The 21042-nt window shown below is 53.1% G+C and overlaps 70 non-coding genes across 70 annotated transcripts; 28 read left to right on the top strand and 42 right to left on the bottom strand.

The window, feature by feature from the left end:
- Positions 1–83: 83 nt before the first annotated feature.
- Trnad-guc lies at positions 84–155 on the bottom strand. Its single transcript has one exon. It is a non-coding gene; the product is annotated as a tRNA-Asp (tRNA).
- A 107-nt stretch (positions 156–262) lies between these two features.
- On the bottom strand, positions 263–334 carry Trnad-guc. Its single transcript has one exon. It is a non-coding gene; the product is annotated as a tRNA-Asp (tRNA).
- A 107-nt stretch (positions 335–441) lies between these two features.
- Trnai-uau lies at positions 442–533 on the bottom strand. The gene is given in 2 exon segments: positions 442–477; positions 496–533. It is a non-coding gene; the product is annotated as a tRNA-Ile (tRNA).
- Positions 534–911: 378 nt separating this feature from the next.
- Trnar-acg lies at positions 912–984 on the top strand. Its single transcript has one exon. It is a non-coding gene; the product is annotated as a tRNA-Arg (tRNA).
- A 287-nt stretch (positions 985–1271) lies between these two features.
- Trnam-cau lies at positions 1272–1343 on the top strand. Its single transcript has one exon. It is a non-coding gene; the product is annotated as a tRNA-Met (tRNA).
- A 245-nt stretch (positions 1344–1588) lies between these two features.
- On the bottom strand, positions 1589–1660 carry Trnad-guc. The gene has a single exon. It is a non-coding gene; the product is annotated as a tRNA-Asp (tRNA).
- A 107-nt stretch (positions 1661–1767) lies between these two features.
- Trnad-guc lies at positions 1768–1839 on the bottom strand. The gene has a single exon. It is a non-coding gene; the product is annotated as a tRNA-Asp (tRNA).
- A 107-nt stretch (positions 1840–1946) lies between these two features.
- On the bottom strand, positions 1947–2038 carry Trnai-uau. Its single transcript is given in 2 exon segments — positions 1947–1982; positions 2001–2038. It is a non-coding gene; the product is annotated as a tRNA-Ile (tRNA).
- A 378-nt stretch (positions 2039–2416) lies between these two features.
- On the top strand, positions 2417–2489 carry Trnar-acg. The gene has a single exon. It is a non-coding gene; the product is annotated as a tRNA-Arg (tRNA).
- Positions 2490–2776: 287 nt separating this feature from the next.
- Positions 2777–2848, top strand: Trnam-cau. The gene has a single exon. It is a non-coding gene; the product is annotated as a tRNA-Met (tRNA).
- A 245-nt stretch (positions 2849–3093) lies between these two features.
- Trnad-guc lies at positions 3094–3165 on the bottom strand. Its single transcript has one exon. It is a non-coding gene; the product is annotated as a tRNA-Asp (tRNA).
- Positions 3166–3272: 107 nt separating this feature from the next.
- Trnad-guc lies at positions 3273–3344 on the bottom strand. The gene has a single exon. It is a non-coding gene; the product is annotated as a tRNA-Asp (tRNA).
- Positions 3345–3451: 107 nt separating this feature from the next.
- On the bottom strand, positions 3452–3543 carry Trnai-uau. Its single transcript is given in 2 exon segments — positions 3452–3487; positions 3506–3543. It is a non-coding gene; the product is annotated as a tRNA-Ile (tRNA).
- Positions 3544–3921: 378 nt separating this feature from the next.
- On the top strand, positions 3922–3994 carry Trnar-acg. The gene has a single exon. It is a non-coding gene; the product is annotated as a tRNA-Arg (tRNA).
- A 287-nt stretch (positions 3995–4281) lies between these two features.
- Trnam-cau lies at positions 4282–4353 on the top strand. The gene has a single exon. It is a non-coding gene; the product is annotated as a tRNA-Met (tRNA).
- A 245-nt stretch (positions 4354–4598) lies between these two features.
- On the bottom strand, positions 4599–4670 carry Trnad-guc. Its single transcript has one exon. It is a non-coding gene; the product is annotated as a tRNA-Asp (tRNA).
- Positions 4671–4777: 107 nt separating this feature from the next.
- On the bottom strand, positions 4778–4849 carry Trnad-guc. Its single transcript has one exon. It is a non-coding gene; the product is annotated as a tRNA-Asp (tRNA).
- A 107-nt stretch (positions 4850–4956) lies between these two features.
- On the bottom strand, positions 4957–5048 carry Trnai-uau. The gene is given in 2 exon segments: positions 4957–4992; positions 5011–5048. It is a non-coding gene; the product is annotated as a tRNA-Ile (tRNA).
- A 378-nt stretch (positions 5049–5426) lies between these two features.
- Trnar-acg lies at positions 5427–5499 on the top strand. The gene has a single exon. It is a non-coding gene; the product is annotated as a tRNA-Arg (tRNA).
- Positions 5500–5786: 287 nt separating this feature from the next.
- Trnam-cau lies at positions 5787–5858 on the top strand. The gene has a single exon. It is a non-coding gene; the product is annotated as a tRNA-Met (tRNA).
- A 245-nt stretch (positions 5859–6103) lies between these two features.
- Positions 6104–6175, bottom strand: Trnad-guc. The gene has a single exon. It is a non-coding gene; the product is annotated as a tRNA-Asp (tRNA).
- A 107-nt stretch (positions 6176–6282) lies between these two features.
- Trnad-guc lies at positions 6283–6354 on the bottom strand. Its single transcript has one exon. It is a non-coding gene; the product is annotated as a tRNA-Asp (tRNA).
- Positions 6355–6461: 107 nt separating this feature from the next.
- Trnai-uau lies at positions 6462–6553 on the bottom strand. The gene is given in 2 exon segments: positions 6462–6497; positions 6516–6553. It is a non-coding gene; the product is annotated as a tRNA-Ile (tRNA).
- A 378-nt stretch (positions 6554–6931) lies between these two features.
- Positions 6932–7004, top strand: Trnar-acg. Its single transcript has one exon. It is a non-coding gene; the product is annotated as a tRNA-Arg (tRNA).
- A 287-nt stretch (positions 7005–7291) lies between these two features.
- Positions 7292–7363, top strand: Trnam-cau. Its single transcript has one exon. It is a non-coding gene; the product is annotated as a tRNA-Met (tRNA).
- A 245-nt stretch (positions 7364–7608) lies between these two features.
- Positions 7609–7680, bottom strand: Trnad-guc. The gene has a single exon. It is a non-coding gene; the product is annotated as a tRNA-Asp (tRNA).
- Positions 7681–7787: 107 nt separating this feature from the next.
- Trnad-guc lies at positions 7788–7859 on the bottom strand. Its single transcript has one exon. It is a non-coding gene; the product is annotated as a tRNA-Asp (tRNA).
- A 107-nt stretch (positions 7860–7966) lies between these two features.
- On the bottom strand, positions 7967–8058 carry Trnai-uau. Its single transcript is given in 2 exon segments — positions 7967–8002; positions 8021–8058. It is a non-coding gene; the product is annotated as a tRNA-Ile (tRNA).
- A 378-nt stretch (positions 8059–8436) lies between these two features.
- Positions 8437–8509, top strand: Trnar-acg. Its single transcript has one exon. It is a non-coding gene; the product is annotated as a tRNA-Arg (tRNA).
- Positions 8510–8796: 287 nt separating this feature from the next.
- Positions 8797–8868, top strand: Trnam-cau. The gene has a single exon. It is a non-coding gene; the product is annotated as a tRNA-Met (tRNA).
- A 245-nt stretch (positions 8869–9113) lies between these two features.
- Positions 9114–9185, bottom strand: Trnad-guc. The gene has a single exon. It is a non-coding gene; the product is annotated as a tRNA-Asp (tRNA).
- A 107-nt stretch (positions 9186–9292) lies between these two features.
- Positions 9293–9364, bottom strand: Trnad-guc. Its single transcript has one exon. It is a non-coding gene; the product is annotated as a tRNA-Asp (tRNA).
- A 107-nt stretch (positions 9365–9471) lies between these two features.
- Trnai-uau lies at positions 9472–9563 on the bottom strand. The gene is given in 2 exon segments: positions 9472–9507; positions 9526–9563. It is a non-coding gene; the product is annotated as a tRNA-Ile (tRNA).
- A 378-nt stretch (positions 9564–9941) lies between these two features.
- On the top strand, positions 9942–10014 carry Trnar-acg. The gene has a single exon. It is a non-coding gene; the product is annotated as a tRNA-Arg (tRNA).
- Positions 10015–10301: 287 nt separating this feature from the next.
- Trnam-cau lies at positions 10302–10373 on the top strand. The gene has a single exon. It is a non-coding gene; the product is annotated as a tRNA-Met (tRNA).
- Positions 10374–10618: 245 nt separating this feature from the next.
- Trnad-guc lies at positions 10619–10690 on the bottom strand. The gene has a single exon. It is a non-coding gene; the product is annotated as a tRNA-Asp (tRNA).
- A 107-nt stretch (positions 10691–10797) lies between these two features.
- Positions 10798–10869, bottom strand: Trnad-guc. The gene has a single exon. It is a non-coding gene; the product is annotated as a tRNA-Asp (tRNA).
- A 107-nt stretch (positions 10870–10976) lies between these two features.
- Trnai-uau lies at positions 10977–11068 on the bottom strand. The gene is given in 2 exon segments: positions 10977–11012; positions 11031–11068. It is a non-coding gene; the product is annotated as a tRNA-Ile (tRNA).
- Positions 11069–11446: 378 nt separating this feature from the next.
- Trnar-acg lies at positions 11447–11519 on the top strand. Its single transcript has one exon. It is a non-coding gene; the product is annotated as a tRNA-Arg (tRNA).
- A 287-nt stretch (positions 11520–11806) lies between these two features.
- Trnam-cau lies at positions 11807–11878 on the top strand. Its single transcript has one exon. It is a non-coding gene; the product is annotated as a tRNA-Met (tRNA).
- A 245-nt stretch (positions 11879–12123) lies between these two features.
- Positions 12124–12195, bottom strand: Trnad-guc. The gene has a single exon. It is a non-coding gene; the product is annotated as a tRNA-Asp (tRNA).
- Positions 12196–12302: 107 nt separating this feature from the next.
- Trnad-guc lies at positions 12303–12374 on the bottom strand. Its single transcript has one exon. It is a non-coding gene; the product is annotated as a tRNA-Asp (tRNA).
- Positions 12375–12481: 107 nt separating this feature from the next.
- Trnai-uau lies at positions 12482–12573 on the bottom strand. Its single transcript is given in 2 exon segments — positions 12482–12517; positions 12536–12573. It is a non-coding gene; the product is annotated as a tRNA-Ile (tRNA).
- Positions 12574–12951: 378 nt separating this feature from the next.
- On the top strand, positions 12952–13024 carry Trnar-acg. Its single transcript has one exon. It is a non-coding gene; the product is annotated as a tRNA-Arg (tRNA).
- A 287-nt stretch (positions 13025–13311) lies between these two features.
- On the top strand, positions 13312–13383 carry Trnam-cau. Its single transcript has one exon. It is a non-coding gene; the product is annotated as a tRNA-Met (tRNA).
- A 245-nt stretch (positions 13384–13628) lies between these two features.
- Trnad-guc lies at positions 13629–13700 on the bottom strand. Its single transcript has one exon. It is a non-coding gene; the product is annotated as a tRNA-Asp (tRNA).
- A 107-nt stretch (positions 13701–13807) lies between these two features.
- On the bottom strand, positions 13808–13879 carry Trnad-guc. Its single transcript has one exon. It is a non-coding gene; the product is annotated as a tRNA-Asp (tRNA).
- A 107-nt stretch (positions 13880–13986) lies between these two features.
- Positions 13987–14078, bottom strand: Trnai-uau. Its single transcript is given in 2 exon segments — positions 13987–14022; positions 14041–14078. It is a non-coding gene; the product is annotated as a tRNA-Ile (tRNA).
- A 378-nt stretch (positions 14079–14456) lies between these two features.
- Positions 14457–14529, top strand: Trnar-acg. Its single transcript has one exon. It is a non-coding gene; the product is annotated as a tRNA-Arg (tRNA).
- A 287-nt stretch (positions 14530–14816) lies between these two features.
- Positions 14817–14888, top strand: Trnam-cau. The gene has a single exon. It is a non-coding gene; the product is annotated as a tRNA-Met (tRNA).
- A 245-nt stretch (positions 14889–15133) lies between these two features.
- On the bottom strand, positions 15134–15205 carry Trnad-guc. Its single transcript has one exon. It is a non-coding gene; the product is annotated as a tRNA-Asp (tRNA).
- A 107-nt stretch (positions 15206–15312) lies between these two features.
- On the bottom strand, positions 15313–15384 carry Trnad-guc. Its single transcript has one exon. It is a non-coding gene; the product is annotated as a tRNA-Asp (tRNA).
- Positions 15385–15491: 107 nt separating this feature from the next.
- Trnai-uau lies at positions 15492–15583 on the bottom strand. The gene is given in 2 exon segments: positions 15492–15527; positions 15546–15583. It is a non-coding gene; the product is annotated as a tRNA-Ile (tRNA).
- A 378-nt stretch (positions 15584–15961) lies between these two features.
- Trnar-acg lies at positions 15962–16034 on the top strand. The gene has a single exon. It is a non-coding gene; the product is annotated as a tRNA-Arg (tRNA).
- Positions 16035–16321: 287 nt separating this feature from the next.
- On the top strand, positions 16322–16393 carry Trnam-cau. Its single transcript has one exon. It is a non-coding gene; the product is annotated as a tRNA-Met (tRNA).
- Positions 16394–16638: 245 nt separating this feature from the next.
- On the bottom strand, positions 16639–16710 carry Trnad-guc. Its single transcript has one exon. It is a non-coding gene; the product is annotated as a tRNA-Asp (tRNA).
- Positions 16711–16817: 107 nt separating this feature from the next.
- Positions 16818–16889, bottom strand: Trnad-guc. The gene has a single exon. It is a non-coding gene; the product is annotated as a tRNA-Asp (tRNA).
- A 107-nt stretch (positions 16890–16996) lies between these two features.
- On the bottom strand, positions 16997–17088 carry Trnai-uau. Its single transcript is given in 2 exon segments — positions 16997–17032; positions 17051–17088. It is a non-coding gene; the product is annotated as a tRNA-Ile (tRNA).
- A 378-nt stretch (positions 17089–17466) lies between these two features.
- Trnar-acg lies at positions 17467–17539 on the top strand. The gene has a single exon. It is a non-coding gene; the product is annotated as a tRNA-Arg (tRNA).
- Positions 17540–17826: 287 nt separating this feature from the next.
- Trnam-cau lies at positions 17827–17898 on the top strand. The gene has a single exon. It is a non-coding gene; the product is annotated as a tRNA-Met (tRNA).
- A 245-nt stretch (positions 17899–18143) lies between these two features.
- Positions 18144–18215, bottom strand: Trnad-guc. The gene has a single exon. It is a non-coding gene; the product is annotated as a tRNA-Asp (tRNA).
- Positions 18216–18322: 107 nt separating this feature from the next.
- Positions 18323–18394, bottom strand: Trnad-guc. Its single transcript has one exon. It is a non-coding gene; the product is annotated as a tRNA-Asp (tRNA).
- Positions 18395–18501: 107 nt separating this feature from the next.
- Trnai-uau lies at positions 18502–18593 on the bottom strand. Its single transcript is given in 2 exon segments — positions 18502–18537; positions 18556–18593. It is a non-coding gene; the product is annotated as a tRNA-Ile (tRNA).
- A 378-nt stretch (positions 18594–18971) lies between these two features.
- On the top strand, positions 18972–19044 carry Trnar-acg. Its single transcript has one exon. It is a non-coding gene; the product is annotated as a tRNA-Arg (tRNA).
- Positions 19045–19331: 287 nt separating this feature from the next.
- Trnam-cau lies at positions 19332–19403 on the top strand. The gene has a single exon. It is a non-coding gene; the product is annotated as a tRNA-Met (tRNA).
- Positions 19404–19648: 245 nt separating this feature from the next.
- Positions 19649–19720, bottom strand: Trnad-guc. The gene has a single exon. It is a non-coding gene; the product is annotated as a tRNA-Asp (tRNA).
- A 107-nt stretch (positions 19721–19827) lies between these two features.
- Positions 19828–19899, bottom strand: Trnad-guc. The gene has a single exon. It is a non-coding gene; the product is annotated as a tRNA-Asp (tRNA).
- Positions 19900–20006: 107 nt separating this feature from the next.
- On the bottom strand, positions 20007–20098 carry Trnai-uau. Its single transcript is given in 2 exon segments — positions 20007–20042; positions 20061–20098. It is a non-coding gene; the product is annotated as a tRNA-Ile (tRNA).
- Positions 20099–20476: 378 nt separating this feature from the next.
- Positions 20477–20549, top strand: Trnar-acg. The gene has a single exon. It is a non-coding gene; the product is annotated as a tRNA-Arg (tRNA).
- A 287-nt stretch (positions 20550–20836) lies between these two features.
- Positions 20837–20908, top strand: Trnam-cau. Its single transcript has one exon. It is a non-coding gene; the product is annotated as a tRNA-Met (tRNA).
- The last annotated feature ends 134 nt before the right edge of the window (positions 20909–21042 follow it).

The following is a 21042-nucleotide window of genomic DNA, read 5'->3' as shown; positions in this document are numbered from 1 at the left end:
TACACTCCTTGATCGCAAAGTTAATGCTCTTACGACCCCCATACGCGCAACACTCGAACAGGTTTGTGAGATAAAAATCGCATCTCCCCGGCGGGGAATCGAACCCCGGTCTCCCGCGTGACAGGCGGGGATACTAACCACTATACTACCGAGGATGCGATGTAAACAGGTGCCTGTGTGCGAGAGATATGGTGCAAGTAGCCGCAAACGTCCTACACTAAGTTCGGCGAGTGAAAGAGCAGCAATTAAAAATCGGATGTGCCTCCCCGGCGGGGAATCGAACCCCGGTCTCCCGCGTGACAGGCGGGGATACTAACCACTATACTACCGAGGAAGACGCAGCTAGCGTCTCGAATACACAATTATGTTACTCAAATAGCTGATACATCTCAAACCTAGCCTCCTGTTGCTGTCAGAGACAGCTGCTAAGAAATAAAAGTATGCCCCAGGTGAGGCTCGAACTCACAACCCCGGCATTGCTCACGGCTACTGCCTTATAAGTACCGTGCGCTAACCAATTGCGCCACTGGGGCTACGACACAGTGTTCTCAGTTAGCGGTATTCACTTTGCTGCAAACCAGTGGTGGCCACAGAAACATACGATCGCCACCTGATGCCATACTGCGACTTTGGCACCTGACTACCAATGCTTCGTGCTATTCTTGTTTCATATGCTACGCTGACATGCACATCAACCGGCTCTGGTCGTCGAGAAAACGCGGGAAAACGCGCGCCTTGCCTTCTGCTACCTGTCGAGCAGCGAGAGCAGATGTGTGGCAAGCTCTAAGCTCTGCAGGCGCACTGCGGCCACGCAGCTGGACGAGAGGTACCTTCCTTGGGAGCTTGCTCAGCCATGGAGAACACGTTTCTTCGCCAATTGCACTTGCCTCGTAGAAAGAAATGCTGCCACTGGCCCTGTGGCGCAACGGATAACGCGTCTGACTACGGATCAGAAGATTCCAGGTTCGAATCCTGGCAGGGTCGGCATTTTGTTGGTTGCCGACGCGTAGCTGGGCAGTGGATTTCGTATGTCGACGCATCGCGGAGTGCTTTGTTACTCCTGTGCATCTCGCAGCTGCATGTCGAGTCAATCGTGGTAAATATCGCAGCCTGCAAGCGTCAGCGTAGCGTCAGTCGAGCAAAGTCGAGACAAGTCAAGCTGAGAGCTGTGGGAGATGATACGCAATTAAGTACAGGCGTGTGAAAGCGACGCAGACAACGCTTTCCAAGTGTCCCACGTCACGTGGCGAAGAGCCAGCGCAACCCCAGCCAGCAGAGTGGCGCAGTGGAAGCGTGCTGGGCCCATAACCCAGAGGTCCGTGGATCGAAACCACGCTCTGCTAAAATTATTTCTTTTGCAGACTGTGTCGAGCTCGATTATTACGCCCACAGCGTCGGCTGGGGTGCCTTGATTCAGCGTTAACAGCAAACCCAGTAATTCTGAAGTGTGAAGAATGCGAGAACCACTTCCTAAGATGTAGCATTTTTTAAGATTTTGCACCAACTACACTCCTTGATCGCAAAGTTAATGCTCTTACGACCCCCATACGCGCAACACTCGAACAGGTTTGTGAGATAAAAATCGCATCTCCCCGGCGGGGAATCGAACCCCGGTCTCCCGCGTGACAGGCGGGGATACTAACCACTATACTACCGAGGATGCGATGTAAACAGGTGCCTGTGTGCGAGAGATATGGTGCAAGTAGCCGCAAACGTCCTACACTAAGTTCGGCGAGTGAAAGAGCAGCAATTAAAAATCGGATGTGCCTCCCCGGCGGGGAATCGAACCCCGGTCTCCCGCGTGACAGGCGGGGATACTAACCACTATACTACCGAGGAAGACGCAGCTAGCGTCTCGAATACACAATTATGTTACTCAAATAGCTGATACATCTCAAACCTAGCCTCCTGTTGCTGTCAGAGACAGCTGCTAAGAAATAAAAGTATGCCCCAGGTGAGGCTCGAACTCACAACCCCGGCATTGCTCACGGCTACTGCCTTATAAGTACCGTGCGCTAACCAATTGCGCCACTGGGGCTACGACACAGTGTTCTCAGTTAGCGGTATTCACTTTGCTGCAAACCAGTGGTGGCCACAGAAACATACGATCGCCACCTGATGCCATACTGCGACTTTGGCACCTGACTACCAATGCTTCGTGCTATTCTTGTTTCATATGCTACGCTGACATGCACATCAACCGGCTCTGGTCGTCGAGAAAACGCGGGAAAACGCGCGCCTTGCCTTCTGCTACCTGTCGAGCAGCGAGAGCAGATGTGTGGCAAGCTCTAAGCTCTGCAGGCGCACTGCGGCCACGCAGCTGGACGAGAGGTACCTTCCTTGGGAGCTTGCTCAGCCATGGAGAACACGTTTCTTCGCCAATTGCACTTGCCTCGTAGAAAGAAATGCTGCCACTGGCCCTGTGGCGCAACGGATAACGCGTCTGACTACGGATCAGAAGATTCCAGGTTCGAATCCTGGCAGGGTCGGCATTTTGTTGGTTGCCGACGCGTAGCTGGGCAGTGGATTTCGTATGTCGACGCATCGCGGAGTGCTTTGTTACTCCTGTGCATCTCGCAGCTGCATGTCGAGTCAATCGTGGTAAATATCGCAGCCTGCAAGCGTCAGCGTAGCGTCAGTCGAGCAAAGTCGAGACAAGTCAAGCTGAGAGCTGTGGGAGATGATACGCAATTAAGTACAGGCGTGTGAAAGCGACGCAGACAACGCTTTCCAAGTGTCCCACGTCACGTGGCGAAGAGCCAGCGCAACCCCAGCCAGCAGAGTGGCGCAGTGGAAGCGTGCTGGGCCCATAACCCAGAGGTCCGTGGATCGAAACCACGCTCTGCTAAAATTATTTCTTTTGCAGACTGTGTCGAGCTCGATTATTACGCCCACAGCGTCGGCTGGGGTGCCTTGATTCAGCGTTAACAGCAAACCCAGTAATTCTGAAGTGTGAAGAATGCGAGAACCACTTCCTAAGATGTAGCATTTTTTAAGATTTTGCACCAACTACACTCCTTGATCGCAAAGTTAATGCTCTTACGACCCCCATACGCGCAACACTCGAACAGGTTTGTGAGATAAAAATCGCATCTCCCCGGCGGGGAATCGAACCCCGGTCTCCCGCGTGACAGGCGGGGATACTAACCACTATACTACCGAGGATGCGATGTAAACAGGTGCCTGTGTGCGAGAGATATGGTGCAAGTAGCCGCAAACGTCCTACACTAAGTTCGGCGAGTGAAAGAGCAGCAATTAAAAATCGGATGTGCCTCCCCGGCGGGGAATCGAACCCCGGTCTCCCGCGTGACAGGCGGGGATACTAACCACTATACTACCGAGGAAGACGCAGCTAGCGTCTCGAATACACAATTATGTTACTCAAATAGCTGATACATCTCAAACCTAGCCTCCTGTTGCTGTCAGAGACAGCTGCTAAGAAATAAAAGTATGCCCCAGGTGAGGCTCGAACTCACAACCCCGGCATTGCTCACGGCTACTGCCTTATAAGTACCGTGCGCTAACCAATTGCGCCACTGGGGCTACGACACAGTGTTCTCAGTTAGCGGTATTCACTTTGCTGCAAACCAGTGGTGGCCACAGAAACATACGATCGCCACCTGATGCCATACTGCGACTTTGGCACCTGACTACCAATGCTTCGTGCTATTCTTGTTTCATATGCTACGCTGACATGCACATCAACCGGCTCTGGTCGTCGAGAAAACGCGGGAAAACGCGCGCCTTGCCTTCTGCTACCTGTCGAGCAGCGAGAGCAGATGTGTGGCAAGCTCTAAGCTCTGCAGGCGCACTGCGGCCACGCAGCTGGACGAGAGGTACCTTCCTTGGGAGCTTGCTCAGCCATGGAGAACACGTTTCTTCGCCAATTGCACTTGCCTCGTAGAAAGAAATGCTGCCACTGGCCCTGTGGCGCAACGGATAACGCGTCTGACTACGGATCAGAAGATTCCAGGTTCGAATCCTGGCAGGGTCGGCATTTTGTTGGTTGCCGACGCGTAGCTGGGCAGTGGATTTCGTATGTCGACGCATCGCGGAGTGCTTTGTTACTCCTGTGCATCTCGCAGCTGCATGTCGAGTCAATCGTGGTAAATATCGCAGCCTGCAAGCGTCAGCGTAGCGTCAGTCGAGCAAAGTCGAGACAAGTCAAGCTGAGAGCTGTGGGAGATGATACGCAATTAAGTACAGGCGTGTGAAAGCGACGCAGACAACGCTTTCCAAGTGTCCCACGTCACGTGGCGAAGAGCCAGCGCAACCCCAGCCAGCAGAGTGGCGCAGTGGAAGCGTGCTGGGCCCATAACCCAGAGGTCCGTGGATCGAAACCACGCTCTGCTAAAATTATTTCTTTTGCAGACTGTGTCGAGCTCGATTATTACGCCCACAGCGTCGGCTGGGGTGCCTTGATTCAGCGTTAACAGCAAACCCAGTAATTCTGAAGTGTGAAGAATGCGAGAACCACTTCCTAAGATGTAGCATTTTTTAAGATTTTGCACCAACTACACTCCTTGATCGCAAAGTTAATGCTCTTACGACCCCCATACGCGCAACACTCGAACAGGTTTGTGAGATAAAAATCGCATCTCCCCGGCGGGGAATCGAACCCCGGTCTCCCGCGTGACAGGCGGGGATACTAACCACTATACTACCGAGGATGCGATGTAAACAGGTGCCTGTGTGCGAGAGATATGGTGCAAGTAGCCGCAAACGTCCTACACTAAGTTCGGCGAGTGAAAGAGCAGCAATTAAAAATCGGATGTGCCTCCCCGGCGGGGAATCGAACCCCGGTCTCCCGCGTGACAGGCGGGGATACTAACCACTATACTACCGAGGAAGACGCAGCTAGCGTCTCGAATACACAATTATGTTACTCAAATAGCTGATACATCTCAAACCTAGCCTCCTGTTGCTGTCAGAGACAGCTGCTAAGAAATAAAAGTATGCCCCAGGTGAGGCTCGAACTCACAACCCCGGCATTGCTCACGGCTACTGCCTTATAAGTACCGTGCGCTAACCAATTGCGCCACTGGGGCTACGACACAGTGTTCTCAGTTAGCGGTATTCACTTTGCTGCAAACCAGTGGTGGCCACAGAAACATACGATCGCCACCTGATGCCATACTGCGACTTTGGCACCTGACTACCAATGCTTCGTGCTATTCTTGTTTCATATGCTACGCTGACATGCACATCAACCGGCTCTGGTCGTCGAGAAAACGCGGGAAAACGCGCGCCTTGCCTTCTGCTACCTGTCGAGCAGCGAGAGCAGATGTGTGGCAAGCTCTAAGCTCTGCAGGCGCACTGCGGCCACGCAGCTGGACGAGAGGTACCTTCCTTGGGAGCTTGCTCAGCCATGGAGAACACGTTTCTTCGCCAATTGCACTTGCCTCGTAGAAAGAAATGCTGCCACTGGCCCTGTGGCGCAACGGATAACGCGTCTGACTACGGATCAGAAGATTCCAGGTTCGAATCCTGGCAGGGTCGGCATTTTGTTGGTTGCCGACGCGTAGCTGGGCAGTGGATTTCGTATGTCGACGCATCGCGGAGTGCTTTGTTACTCCTGTGCATCTCGCAGCTGCATGTCGAGTCAATCGTGGTAAATATCGCAGCCTGCAAGCGTCAGCGTAGCGTCAGTCGAGCAAAGTCGAGACAAGTCAAGCTGAGAGCTGTGGGAGATGATACGCAATTAAGTACAGGCGTGTGAAAGCGACGCAGACAACGCTTTCCAAGTGTCCCACGTCACGTGGCGAAGAGCCAGCGCAACCCCAGCCAGCAGAGTGGCGCAGTGGAAGCGTGCTGGGCCCATAACCCAGAGGTCCGTGGATCGAAACCACGCTCTGCTAAAATTATTTCTTTTGCAGACTGTGTCGAGCTCGATTATTACGCCCACAGCGTCGGCTGGGGTGCCTTGATTCAGCGTTAACAGCAAACCCAGTAATTCTGAAGTGTGAAGAATGCGAGAACCACTTCCTAAGATGTAGCATTTTTTAAGATTTTGCACCAACTACACTCCTTGATCGCAAAGTTAATGCTCTTACGACCCCCATACGCGCAACACTCGAACAGGTTTGTGAGATAAAAATCGCATCTCCCCGGCGGGGAATCGAACCCCGGTCTCCCGCGTGACAGGCGGGGATACTAACCACTATACTACCGAGGATGCGATGTAAACAGGTGCCTGTGTGCGAGAGATATGGTGCAAGTAGCCGCAAACGTCCTACACTAAGTTCGGCGAGTGAAAGAGCAGCAATTAAAAATCGGATGTGCCTCCCCGGCGGGGAATCGAACCCCGGTCTCCCGCGTGACAGGCGGGGATACTAACCACTATACTACCGAGGAAGACGCAGCTAGCGTCTCGAATACACAATTATGTTACTCAAATAGCTGATACATCTCAAACCTAGCCTCCTGTTGCTGTCAGAGACAGCTGCTAAGAAATAAAAGTATGCCCCAGGTGAGGCTCGAACTCACAACCCCGGCATTGCTCACGGCTACTGCCTTATAAGTACCGTGCGCTAACCAATTGCGCCACTGGGGCTACGACACAGTGTTCTCAGTTAGCGGTATTCACTTTGCTGCAAACCAGTGGTGGCCACAGAAACATACGATCGCCACCTGATGCCATACTGCGACTTTGGCACCTGACTACCAATGCTTCGTGCTATTCTTGTTTCATATGCTACGCTGACATGCACATCAACCGGCTCTGGTCGTCGAGAAAACGCGGGAAAACGCGCGCCTTGCCTTCTGCTACCTGTCGAGCAGCGAGAGCAGATGTGTGGCAAGCTCTAAGCTCTGCAGGCGCACTGCGGCCACGCAGCTGGACGAGAGGTACCTTCCTTGGGAGCTTGCTCAGCCATGGAGAACACGTTTCTTCGCCAATTGCACTTGCCTCGTAGAAAGAAATGCTGCCACTGGCCCTGTGGCGCAACGGATAACGCGTCTGACTACGGATCAGAAGATTCCAGGTTCGAATCCTGGCAGGGTCGGCATTTTGTTGGTTGCCGACGCGTAGCTGGGCAGTGGATTTCGTATGTCGACGCATCGCGGAGTGCTTTGTTACTCCTGTGCATCTCGCAGCTGCATGTCGAGTCAATCGTGGTAAATATCGCAGCCTGCAAGCGTCAGCGTAGCGTCAGTCGAGCAAAGTCGAGACAAGTCAAGCTGAGAGCTGTGGGAGATGATACGCAATTAAGTACAGGCGTGTGAAAGCGACGCAGACAACGCTTTCCAAGTGTCCCACGTCACGTGGCGAAGAGCCAGCGCAACCCCAGCCAGCAGAGTGGCGCAGTGGAAGCGTGCTGGGCCCATAACCCAGAGGTCCGTGGATCGAAACCACGCTCTGCTAAAATTATTTCTTTTGCAGACTGTGTCGAGCTCGATTATTACGCCCACAGCGTCGGCTGGGGTGCCTTGATTCAGCGTTAACAGCAAACCCAGTAATTCTGAAGTGTGAAGAATGCGAGAACCACTTCCTAAGATGTAGCATTTTTTAAGATTTTGCACCAACTACACTCCTTGATCGCAAAGTTAATGCTCTTACGACCCCCATACGCGCAACACTCGAACAGGTTTGTGAGATAAAAATCGCATCTCCCCGGCGGGGAATCGAACCCCGGTCTCCCGCGTGACAGGCGGGGATACTAACCACTATACTACCGAGGATGCGATGTAAACAGGTGCCTGTGTGCGAGAGATATGGTGCAAGTAGCCGCAAACGTCCTACACTAAGTTCGGCGAGTGAAAGAGCAGCAATTAAAAATCGGATGTGCCTCCCCGGCGGGGAATCGAACCCCGGTCTCCCGCGTGACAGGCGGGGATACTAACCACTATACTACCGAGGAAGACGCAGCTAGCGTCTCGAATACACAATTATGTTACTCAAATAGCTGATACATCTCAAACCTAGCCTCCTGTTGCTGTCAGAGACAGCTGCTAAGAAATAAAAGTATGCCCCAGGTGAGGCTCGAACTCACAACCCCGGCATTGCTCACGGCTACTGCCTTATAAGTACCGTGCGCTAACCAATTGCGCCACTGGGGCTACGACACAGTGTTCTCAGTTAGCGGTATTCACTTTGCTGCAAACCAGTGGTGGCCACAGAAACATACGATCGCCACCTGATGCCATACTGCGACTTTGGCACCTGACTACCAATGCTTCGTGCTATTCTTGTTTCATATGCTACGCTGACATGCACATCAACCGGCTCTGGTCGTCGAGAAAACGCGGGAAAACGCGCGCCTTGCCTTCTGCTACCTGTCGAGCAGCGAGAGCAGATGTGTGGCAAGCTCTAAGCTCTGCAGGCGCACTGCGGCCACGCAGCTGGACGAGAGGTACCTTCCTTGGGAGCTTGCTCAGCCATGGAGAACACGTTTCTTCGCCAATTGCACTTGCCTCGTAGAAAGAAATGCTGCCACTGGCCCTGTGGCGCAACGGATAACGCGTCTGACTACGGATCAGAAGATTCCAGGTTCGAATCCTGGCAGGGTCGGCATTTTGTTGGTTGCCGACGCGTAGCTGGGCAGTGGATTTCGTATGTCGACGCATCGCGGAGTGCTTTGTTACTCCTGTGCATCTCGCAGCTGCATGTCGAGTCAATCGTGGTAAATATCGCAGCCTGCAAGCGTCAGCGTAGCGTCAGTCGAGCAAAGTCGAGACAAGTCAAGCTGAGAGCTGTGGGAGATGATACGCAATTAAGTACAGGCGTGTGAAAGCGACGCAGACAACGCTTTCCAAGTGTCCCACGTCACGTGGCGAAGAGCCAGCGCAACCCCAGCCAGCAGAGTGGCGCAGTGGAAGCGTGCTGGGCCCATAACCCAGAGGTCCGTGGATCGAAACCACGCTCTGCTAAAATTATTTCTTTTGCAGACTGTGTCGAGCTCGATTATTACGCCCACAGCGTCGGCTGGGGTGCCTTGATTCAGCGTTAACAGCAAACCCAGTAATTCTGAAGTGTGAAGAATGCGAGAACCACTTCCTAAGATGTAGCATTTTTTAAGATTTTGCACCAACTACACTCCTTGATCGCAAAGTTAATGCTCTTACGACCCCCATACGCGCAACACTCGAACAGGTTTGTGAGATAAAAATCGCATCTCCCCGGCGGGGAATCGAACCCCGGTCTCCCGCGTGACAGGCGGGGATACTAACCACTATACTACCGAGGATGCGATGTAAACAGGTGCCTGTGTGCGAGAGATATGGTGCAAGTAGCCGCAAACGTCCTACACTAAGTTCGGCGAGTGAAAGAGCAGCAATTAAAAATCGGATGTGCCTCCCCGGCGGGGAATCGAACCCCGGTCTCCCGCGTGACAGGCGGGGATACTAACCACTATACTACCGAGGAAGACGCAGCTAGCGTCTCGAATACACAATTATGTTACTCAAATAGCTGATACATCTCAAACCTAGCCTCCTGTTGCTGTCAGAGACAGCTGCTAAGAAATAAAAGTATGCCCCAGGTGAGGCTCGAACTCACAACCCCGGCATTGCTCACGGCTACTGCCTTATAAGTACCGTGCGCTAACCAATTGCGCCACTGGGGCTACGACACAGTGTTCTCAGTTAGCGGTATTCACTTTGCTGCAAACCAGTGGTGGCCACAGAAACATACGATCGCCACCTGATGCCATACTGCGACTTTGGCACCTGACTACCAATGCTTCGTGCTATTCTTGTTTCATATGCTACGCTGACATGCACATCAACCGGCTCTGGTCGTCGAGAAAACGCGGGAAAACGCGCGCCTTGCCTTCTGCTACCTGTCGAGCAGCGAGAGCAGATGTGTGGCAAGCTCTAAGCTCTGCAGGCGCACTGCGGCCACGCAGCTGGACGAGAGGTACCTTCCTTGGGAGCTTGCTCAGCCATGGAGAACACGTTTCTTCGCCAATTGCACTTGCCTCGTAGAAAGAAATGCTGCCACTGGCCCTGTGGCGCAACGGATAACGCGTCTGACTACGGATCAGAAGATTCCAGGTTCGAATCCTGGCAGGGTCGGCATTTTGTTGGTTGCCGACGCGTAGCTGGGCAGTGGATTTCGTATGTCGACGCATCGCGGAGTGCTTTGTTACTCCTGTGCATCTCGCAGCTGCATGTCGAGTCAATCGTGGTAAATATCGCAGCCTGCAAGCGTCAGCGTAGCGTCAGTCGAGCAAAGTCGAGACAAGTCAAGCTGAGAGCTGTGGGAGATGATACGCAATTAAGTACAGGCGTGTGAAAGCGACGCAGACAACGCTTTCCAAGTGTCCCACGTCACGTGGCGAAGAGCCAGCGCAACCCCAGCCAGCAGAGTGGCGCAGTGGAAGCGTGCTGGGCCCATAACCCAGAGGTCCGTGGATCGAAACCACGCTCTGCTAAAATTATTTCTTTTGCAGACTGTGTCGAGCTCGATTATTACGCCCACAGCGTCGGCTGGGGTGCCTTGATTCAGCGTTAACAGCAAACCCAGTAATTCTGAAGTGTGAAGAATGCGAGAACCACTTCCTAAGATGTAGCATTTTTTAAGATTTTGCACCAACTACACTCCTTGATCGCAAAGTTAATGCTCTTACGACCCCCATACGCGCAACACTCGAACAGGTTTGTGAGATAAAAATCGCATCTCCCCGGCGGGGAATCGAACCCCGGTCTCCCGCGTGACAGGCGGGGATACTAACCACTATACTACCGAGGATGCGATGTAAACAGGTGCCTGTGTGCGAGAGATATGGTGCAAGTAGCCGCAAACGTCCTACACTAAGTTCGGCGAGTGAAAGAGCAGCAATTAAAAATCGGATGTGCCTCCCCGGCGGGGAATCGAACCCCGGTCTCCCGCGTGACAGGCGGGGATACTAACCACTATACTACCGAGGAAGACGCAGCTAGCGTCTCGAATACACAATTATGTTACTCAAATAGCTGATACATCTCAAACCTAGCCTCCTGTTGCTGTCAGAGACAGCTGCTAAGAAATAAAAGTATGCCCCAGGTGAGGCTCGAACTCACAACCCCGGCATTGCTCACGGCTACTGCCTTATAAGTACCGTGCGCTAACCAATTGCGCCACTGGGGCTACGACACAGTGTTCTCAGTTAGCGGTATTCACTTTGCTGCAAACCAGTGGTGGCCACAGAAACATACGATCGCCACCTGATGCCATACTGCGACTTTGGCACCTGACTACCAATGCTTCGTGCTATTCTTGTTTCATATGCTACGCTGACATGCACATCAACCGGCTCTGGTCGTCGAGAAAACGCGGGAAAACGCGCGCCTTGCCTTCTGCTACCTGTCGAGCAGCGAGAGCAGATGTGTGGCAAGCTCTAAGCTCTGCAGGCGCACTGCGGCCACGCAGCTGGACGAGAGGTACCTTCCTTGGGAGCTTGCTCAGCCATGGAGAACACGTTTCTTCGCCAATTGCACTTGCCTCGTAGAAAGAAATGCTGCCACTGGCCCTGTGGCGCAACGGATAACGCGTCTGACTACGGATCAGAAGATTCCAGGTTCGAATCCTGGCAGGGTCGGCATTTTGTTGGTTGCCGACGCGTAGCTGGGCAGTGGATTTCGTATGTCGACGCATCGCGGAGTGCTTTGTTACTCCTGTGCATCTCGCAGCTGCATGTCGAGTCAATCGTGGTAAATATCGCAGCCTGCAAGCGTCAGCGTAGCGTCAGTCGAGCAAAGTCGAGACAAGTCAAGCTGAGAGCTGTGGGAGATGATACGCAATTAAGTACAGGCGTGTGAAAGCGACGCAGACAACGCTTTCCAAGTGTCCCACGTCACGTGGCGAAGAGCCAGCGCAACCCCAGCCAGCAGAGTGGCGCAGTGGAAGCGTGCTGGGCCCATAACCCAGAGGTCCGTGGATCGAAACCACGCTCTGCTAAAATTATTTCTTTTGCAGACTGTGTCGAGCTCGATTATTACGCCCACAGCGTCGGCTGGGGTGCCTTGATTCAGCGTTAACAGCAAACCCAGTAATTCTGAAGTGTGAAGAATGCGAGAACCACTTCCTAAGATGTAGCATTTTTTAAGATTTTGCACCAACTACACTCCTTGATCGCAAAGTTAATGCTCTTACGACCCCCATACGCGCAACACTCGAACAGGTTTGTGAGATAAAAATCGCATCTCCCCGGCGGGGAATCGAACCCCGGTCTCCCGCGTGACAGGCGGGGATACTAACCACTATACTACCGAGGATGCGATGTAAACAGGTGCCTGTGTGCGAGAGATATGGTGCAAGTAGCCGCAAACGTCCTACACTAAGTTCGGCGAGTGAAAGAGCAGCAATTAAAAATCGGATGTGCCTCCCCGGCGGGGAATCGAACCCCGGTCTCCCGCGTGACAGGCGGGGATACTAACCACTATACTACCGAGGAAGACGCAGCTAGCGTCTCGAATACACAATTATGTTACTCAAATAGCTGATACATCTCAAACCTAGCCTCCTGTTGCTGTCAGAGACAGCTGCTAAGAAATAAAAGTATGCCCCAGGTGAGGCTCGAACTCACAACCCCGGCATTGCTCACGGCTACTGCCTTATAAGTACCGTGCGCTAACCAATTGCGCCACTGGGGCTACGACACAGTGTTCTCAGTTAGCGGTATTCACTTTGCTGCAAACCAGTGGTGGCCACAGAAACATACGATCGCCACCTGATGCCATACTGCGACTTTGGCACCTGACTACCAATGCTTCGTGCTATTCTTGTTTCATATGCTACGCTGACATGCACATCAACCGGCTCTGGTCGTCGAGAAAACGCGGGAAAACGCGCGCCTTGCCTTCTGCTACCTGTCGAGCAGCGAGAGCAGATGTGTGGCAAGCTCTAAGCTCTGCAGGCGCACTGCGGCCACGCAGCTGGACGAGAGGTACCTTCCTTGGGAGCTTGCTCAGCCATGGAGAACACGTTTCTTCGCCAATTGCACTTGCCTCGTAGAAAGAAATGCTGCCACTGGCCCTGTGGCGCAACGGATAACGCGTCTGACTACGGATCAGAAGATTCCAGGTTCGAATCCTGGCAGGGTCGGCATTTTGTTGGTTGCCGACGCGTAGCTGGGCAGTGGATTTCGTATGTCGACGCATCGCGGAGTGCTTTGTTACTCCTGTGCATCTCGCAGCTGCATGTCGAGTCAATCGTGGTAAATATCGCAGCCTGCAAGCGTCAGCGTAGCGTCAGTCGAGCAAAGTCGAGACAAGTCAAGCTGAGAGCTGTGGGAGATGATACGCAATTAAGTACAGGCGTGTGAAAGCGACGCAGACAACGCTTTCCAAGTGTCCCACGTCACGTGGCGAAGAGCCAGCGCAACCCCAGCCAGCAGAGTGGCGCAGTGGAAGCGTGCTGGGCCCATAACCCAGAGGTCCGTGGATCGAAACCACGCTCTGCTAAAATTATTTCTTTTGCAGACTGTGTCGAGCTCGATTATTACGCCCACAGCGTCGGCTGGGGTGCCTTGATTCAGCGTTAACAGCAAACCCAGTAATTCTGAAGTGTGAAGAATGCGAGAACCACTTCCTAAGATGTAGCATTTTTTAAGATTTTGCACCAACTACACTCCTTGATCGCAAAGTTAATGCTCTTACGACCCCCATACGCGCAACACTCGAACAGGTTTGTGAGATAAAAATCGCATCTCCCCGGCGGGGAATCGAACCCCGGTCTCCCGCGTGACAGGCGGGGATACTAACCACTATACTACCGAGGATGCGATGTAAACAGGTGCCTGTGTGCGAGAGATATGGTGCAAGTAGCCGCAAACGTCCTACACTAAGTTCGGCGAGTGAAAGAGCAGCAATTAAAAATCGGATGTGCCTCCCCGGCGGGGAATCGAACCCCGGTCTCCCGCGTGACAGGCGGGGATACTAACCACTATACTACCGAGGAAGACGCAGCTAGCGTCTCGAATACACAATTATGTTACTCAAATAGCTGATACATCTCAAACCTAGCCTCCTGTTGCTGTCAGAGACAGCTGCTAAGAAATAAAAGTATGCCCCAGGTGAGGCTCGAACTCACAACCCCGGCATTGCTCACGGCTACTGCCTTATAAGTACCGTGCGCTAACCAATTGCGCCACTGGGGCTACGACGCAGTGTTCTCAGTTAGCGGTATTCACTTTGCTGCAAACCAGTGGTGGCCACAGAAACATACGATCGCCACCTGATGCCATACTGCGACTTTGGCACCTGACTACCAATGCTTCGTGCTATTCTTGTTTCATATGCTACGCTGACATGCACATCAACCGGCTCTGGTCGTCGAGAAAACGCGGGAAAACGCGCGCCTTGCCTTCTGCTACCTGTCGAGCAGCGAGAGCAGATGTGTGGCAAGCTCTAAGCTCTGCAGGCGCACTGCGGCCACGCAGCTGGACGAGAGGTACCTTCCTTGGGAGCTTGCTCAGCCATGGAGAACACGTTTCTTCGCCAATTGCACTTGCCTCGTAGAAAGAAATGCTGCCACTGGCCCTGTGGCGCAACGGATAACGCGTCTGACTACGGATCAGAAGATTCCAGGTTCGAATCCTGGCAGGGTCGGCATTTTGTTGGTTGCCGACGCGTAGCTGGGCAGTGGATTTCGTATGTCGACGCATCGCGGAGTGCTTTGTTACTCCTGTGCATCTCGCAGCTGCATGTCGAGTCAATCGTGGTAAATATCGCAGCCTGCAAGCGTCAGCGTAGCGTCAGTCGAGCAAAGTCGAGACAAGTCAAGCTGAGAGCTGTGGGAGATGATACGCAATTAAGTACAGGCGTGTGAAAGCGACGCAGACAACGCTTTCCAAGTGTCCCACGTCACGTGGCGAAGAGCCAGCGCAACCCCAGCCAGCAGAGTGGCGCAGTGGAAGCGTGCTGGGCCCATAACCCAGAGGTCCGTGGATCGAAACCACGCTCTGCTAAAATTATTTCTTTTGCAGACTGTGTCGAGCTCGATTATTACGCCCACAGCGTCGGCTGGGGTGCCTTGATTCAGCGTTAACAGCAAACCCAGTAATTCTGAAGTGTGAAGAATGCGAGAACCACTTCCTAAGATGTAGCATTTTTTAAGATTTTGCACCAACTACACTCCTTGATCGCAAAGTTAATGCTCTTACGACCCCCATACGCGCAACACTCGAACAGGTTTGTGAGATAAAAATCGCATCTCCCCGGCGGGGAATCGAACCCCGGTCTCCCGCGTGACAGGCGGGGATACTAACCACTATACTACCGAGGATGCGATGTAAACAGGTGCCTGTGTGCGAGAGATATGGTGCAAGTAGCCGCAAACGTCCTACACTAAGTTCGGCGAGTGAAAGAGCAGCAATTAAAAATCGGATGTGCCTCCCCGGCGGGGAATCGAACCCCGGTCTCCCGCGTGACAGGCGGGGATACTAACCACTATACTACCGAGGAAGACGCAGCTAGCGTCTCGAATACACAATTATGTTACTCAAATAGCTGATACATCTCAAACCTAGCCTCCTGTTGCTGTCAGAGACAGCTGCTAAGAAATAAAAGTATGCCCCAGGTGAGGCTCGAACTCACAACCCCGGCATTGCTCACGGCTACTGCCTTATAAGTACCGTGCGCTAACCAATTGCGCCACTGGGGCTACGACACAGTGTTCTCAGTTAGCGGTATTCACTTTGCTGCAAACCAGTGGTGGCCACAGAAACATACGATCGCCACCTGATGCCATACTGCGACTTTGGCACCTGACTACCAATGCTTCGTGCTATTCTTGTTTCATATGCTACGCTGACATGCACATCAACCGGCTCTGGTCGTCGAGAAAACGCGGGAAAACGCGCGCCTTGCCTTCTGCTACCTGTCGAGCAGCGAGAGCAGATGTGTGGCAAGCTCTAAGCTCTGCAGGCGCACTGCGGCCACGCAGCTGGACGAGAGGTACCTTCCTTGGGAGCTTGCTCAGCCATGGAGAACACGTTTCTTCGCCAATTGCACTTGCCTCGTAGAGAGAAATGCTGCCACTGGCCCTGTGGCGCAACGGATAACGCGTCTGACTACGGATCAGAAGATTCCAGGTTCGAATCCTGGCAGGGTCGGCATTTTGTTGGTTGCCGACGCGTAGCTGGGCAGTGGATTTCGTATGTCGACGCATCGCGGAGTGCTTTGTTACTCCTGTGCATCTCGCAGCTGCATGTCGAGTCAATCGTGGTAAATATCGCAGCCTGCAAGCGTCAGCGTAGCGTCAGTCGAGCAAAGTCGAGACAAGTCAAGCTGAGAGCTGTGGGAGATGATACGCAATTAAGTACAGGCGTGTGAAAGCGACGCAGACAACGCTTTCCAAGTGTCCCACGTCACGTGGCGAAGAGCCAGCGCAACCCCAGCCAGCAGAGTGGCGCAGTGGAAGCGTGCTGGGCCCATAACCCAGAGGTCCGTGGATCGAAACCACGCTCTGCTAAAATTATTTCTTTTGCAGACTGTGTCGAGCTCGATTATTACGCCCACAGCGTCGGCTGGGGTGCCTTGATTCAGCGTTAACAGCAAACCCAGTAATTCTGAAGTGTGAAGAATGCGAGAACCACTTCCTAAGATGTAGCATTTTTTAAGATTTTGCACCAACTACACTCCTTGATCGCAAAGTTAATGCTCTTACGACCCCCATACGCGCAACACTCGAACAGGTTTGTGAGATAAAAATCGCATCTCCCCGGCGGGGAATCGAACCCCGGTCTCCCGCGTGACAGGCGGGGATACTAACCACTATACTACCGAGGATGCGATGTAAACAGGTGCCTGTGTGCGAGAGATATGGTGCAAGTAGCCGCAAACGTCCTACACTAAGTTCGGCGAGTGAAAGAGCAGCAATTAAAAATCGGATGTGCCTCCCCGGCGGGGAATCGAACCCCGGTCTCCCGCGTGACAGGCGGGGATACTAACCACTATACTACCGAGGAAGACGCAGCTAGCGTCTCGAATACACAATTATGTTACTCAAATAGCTGATACATCTCAAACCTAGCCTCCTGTTGCTGTCAGAGACAGCTGCTAAGAAATAAAAGTATGCCCCAGGTGAGGCTCGAACTCACAACCCCGGCATTGCTCACGGCTACTGCCTTATAAGTACCGTGCGCTAACCAATTGCGCCACTGGGGCTACGACACATTGTTCTCAGTTAGCGGTATTCACTTTGCTGCAAACCAGTGGTGGCCACAGAAACATACGATCGCCACCTGATGCCATACTGCGACTTTGGCACCTGACTACCAATGCTTCGTGCTATTCTTGTTTCATATGCTACGCTGACATGCACATCAACCGGCTCTGGTCGTCGAGAAAACGCGGGAAAACGCGCGCCTTGCCTTCTGCTACCTGTCGAGCAGCGAGAGCAGATGTGTGGCAAGCTCTAAGCTCTGCAGGCGCACTGCGGCCACGCAGCTGGACGAGAGGTACCTTCCTTGGGAGCTTGCTCAGCCATGGAGAACACGTTTCTTCGCCAATTGCACTTGCCTCGTAGAAAGAAATGCTGCCACTGGCCCTGTGGCGCAACGGATAACGCGTCTGACTACGGATCAGAAGATTCCAGGTTCGAATCCTGGCAGGGTCGGCATTTTGTTGGTTGCCGACGCGTAGCTGGGCAGTGGATTTCGTATGTCGACGCATCGCGGAGTGCTTTGTTACTCCTGTGCATCTCGCAGCTGCATGTCGAGTCAATCGTGGTAAATATCGCAGCCTGCAAGCGTCAGCGTAGCGTCAGTCGAGCAAAGTCGAGACAAGTCAAGCTGAGAGCTGTGGGAGATGATACGCAATTAAGTACAGGCGTGTGAAAGCGACGCAGACAACGCTTTCCAAGTGTCCCACGTCACGTGGCGAAGAGCCAGCGCAACCCCAGCCAGCAGAGTGGCGCAGTGGAAGCGTGCTGGGCCCATAACCCAGAGGTCCGTGGATCGAAACCACGCTCTGCTAAAATTATTTCTTTTGCAGACTGTGTCGAGCTCGATTATTACGCCCACAGCGTCGGCTGGGGTGCCTTGATTCAGCGTTAACAGCAAACCCAGTAATTCTGAAGTGTGAAGAATGCGAGAACCACTTCCTAAGATGTAGCATTTTTTAAGATTTTGCACCAACTACACTCCTTGATCGCAAAGTTAATGCTCTTACGACCCCCATACGCGCAACACTCGAACAGGTTTGTGAGATAAAAATCGCATCTCCCCGGCGGGGAATCGAACCCCGGTCTCCCGCGTGACAGGCGGGGATACTAACCACTATACTACCGAGGATGCGATGTAAACAGGTGCCTGTGTGCGAGAGATATGGTGCAAGTAGCCGCAAACGTCCTACACTAAGTTCGGCGAGTGAAAGAGCAGCAATTAAAAATCGGATGTGCCTCCCCGGCGGGGAATCGAACCCCGGTCTCCCGCGTGACAGGCGGGGATACTAACCACTATACTACCGAGGAAGACGCAGCTAGCGTCTCGAATACACAATTATGTTACTCAAATAGCTGATACATCTCAAACCTAGCCTCCTGTTGCTGTCAGAGACAGCTGCTAAGAAATAAAAGTATGCCCCAGGTGAGGCTCGAACTCACAACCCCGGCATTGCTCACGGCTACTGCCTTATAAGTACCGTGCGCTAACCAATTGCGCCACTGGGGCTACGACACAGTGTTCTCAGTTAGCGGTATTCACTTTGCTGCAAACCAGTGGTGGCCACAGAAACATACGATCGCCACCTGATGCCATACTGCGACTTTGGCACCTGACTACCAATGCTTCGTGCTATTCTTGTTTCATATGCTACGCTGACATGCACATCAACCGGCTCTGGTCGTCGAGAAAACGCGGGAAAACGCGCGCCTTGCCTTCTGCTACCTGTCGAGCAGCGAGAGCAGATGTGTGGCAAGCTCTAAGCTCTGCAGGCGCACTGCGGCCACGCAGCTGGACGAGAGGTACCTTCCTTGGGAGCTTGCTCAGCCATGGAGAACACGTTTCTTCGCCAATTGCACTTGCCTCGTAGAAAGAAATGCTGCCACTGGCCCTGTGGCGCAACGGATAACGCGTCTGACTACGGATCAGAAGATTCCAGGTTCGAATCCTGGCAGGGTCGGCATTTTGTTGGTTGCCGACGCGTAGCTGGGCAGTGGATTTCGTATGTCGACGCATCGCGGAGTGCTTTGTTACTCCTGTGCATCTCGCAGCTGCATGTCGAGTCAATCGTGGTAAATATCGCAGCCTGCAAGCGTCAGCGTAGCGTCAGTCGAGCAAAGTCGAGACAAGTCAAGCTGAGAGCTGTGGGAGATGATACGCAATTAAGTACAGGCGTGTGAAAGCGACGCAGACAACGCTTTCCAAGTGTCCCACGTCACGTGGCGAAGAGCCAGCGCAACCCCAGCCAGCAGAGTGGCGCAGTGGAAGCGTGCTGGGCCCATAACCCAGAGGTCCGTGGATCGAAACCACGCTCTGCTAAAATTATTTCTTTTGCAGACTGTGTCGAGCTCGATTATTACGCCCACAGCGTCGGCTGGGGTGCCTTGATTCAGCGTTAACAGCAAACCCAGTAATTCTGAAGTGTGAAGAATGCGAGAACCACTTCCTAAGATGTAGCATTTTTTAAGATTTTGCACCAACTACACTCCTTGATCGCAAAGTTAATGCTCTTACGACCCCCATACGCGCAACACTCGAACAGGTTTGTGAGATAAAAATCGCATCTCCCCGGCGGGGAATCGAACCCCGGTCTCCCGCGTGACAGGCGGGGATACTAACCACTATACTACCGAGGATGCGATGTAAACAGGTGCCTGTGTGCGAGAGATATGGTGCAAGTAGCCGCAAACGTCCTACACTAAGTTCGGCGAGTGAAAGAGCAGCAATTAAAAATCGGATGTGCCTCCCCGGCGGGGAATCGAACCCCGGTCTCCCGCGTGACAGGCGGGGATACTAACCACTATACTACCGAGGAAGACGCAGCTAGCGTCTCGAATACACAATTATGTTACTCAAATAGCTGATACATCTCAAACCTAGCCTCCTGTTGCTGTCAGAGACAGCTGCTAAGAAATAAAAGTATGCCCCAGGTGAGGCTCGAACTCACAACCCCGGCATTGCTCACGGCTACTGCCTTATAAGTACCGTGCGCTAACCAATTGCGCCACTGGGGCTACGACACAGTGTTCTCAGTTAGCGGTATTCACTTTGCTGCAAACCAGTGGTGGCCACAGAAACATACGATCGCCACCTGATGCCATACTGCGACTTTGGCACCTGACTACCAATGCTTCGTGCTATTCTTGTTTCATATGCTACGCTGACATGCACATCAACCGGCTCTGGTCGTCGAGAAAACGCGGGAAAACGCGCGCCTTGCCTTCTGCTACCTGTCGAGCAGCGAGAGCAGATGTGTGGCAAGCTCTAAGCTCTGCAGGCGCACTGCGGCCACGCAGCTGGACGAGAGGTACCTTCCTTGGGAGCTTGCTCAGCCATGGAGAACACGTTTCTTCGCCAATTGCACTTGCCTCGTAGAAAGAAATGCTGCCACTGGCCCTGTGGCGCAACGGATAACGCGTCTGACTACGGATCAGAAGATTCCAGGTTCGAATCCTGGCAGGGTCGGCATTTTGTTGGTTGCCGACGCGTAGCTGGGCAGTGGATTTCGTATGTCGACGCATCGCGGAGTGCTTTGTTACTCCTGTGCATCTCGCAGCTGCATGTCGAGTCAATCGTGGTAAATATCGCAGCCTGCAAGCGTCAGCGTAGCGTCAGTCGAGCAAAGTCGAGACAAGTCAAGCTGAGAGCTGTGGGAGATGATACGCAATTAAGTACAGGCGTGTGAAAGCGACACAGACAACGCTTTCCAAGTGTCCCACGTCACGTGGCGAAGAGCCAGCGCAACCCCAGCCAGCAGAGTGGCGCAGTGGAAGCGTGCTGGGCCCATAACCCAGAGGTCCGTGGATCGAAACCACGCTCTGCTAAAATTATTTCTTTTGCAGACTGTGTCGAGCTCGATTATTACGCCCACAGCGTCGGCTGGGGTGCCTTGATTCAGCGTTAACAGCAAACCCAGTAATTCTGAAGTGTGAAGAATGCGAGAACCACTTCCTAAGAT

The sequence above is a fragment of the Schistocerca americana genome, chromosome 8 (genome assembly GCF_021461395.2).
Source record: "Schistocerca americana isolate TAMUIC-IGC-003095 chromosome 8, iqSchAmer2.1, whole genome shotgun sequence".
Taxonomy (NCBI): Eukaryota; Metazoa; Arthropoda; class Insecta; order Orthoptera; family Acrididae; genus Schistocerca; species Schistocerca americana.
This window is presented reverse-complemented; position numbering and strand designations above follow the sequence as displayed.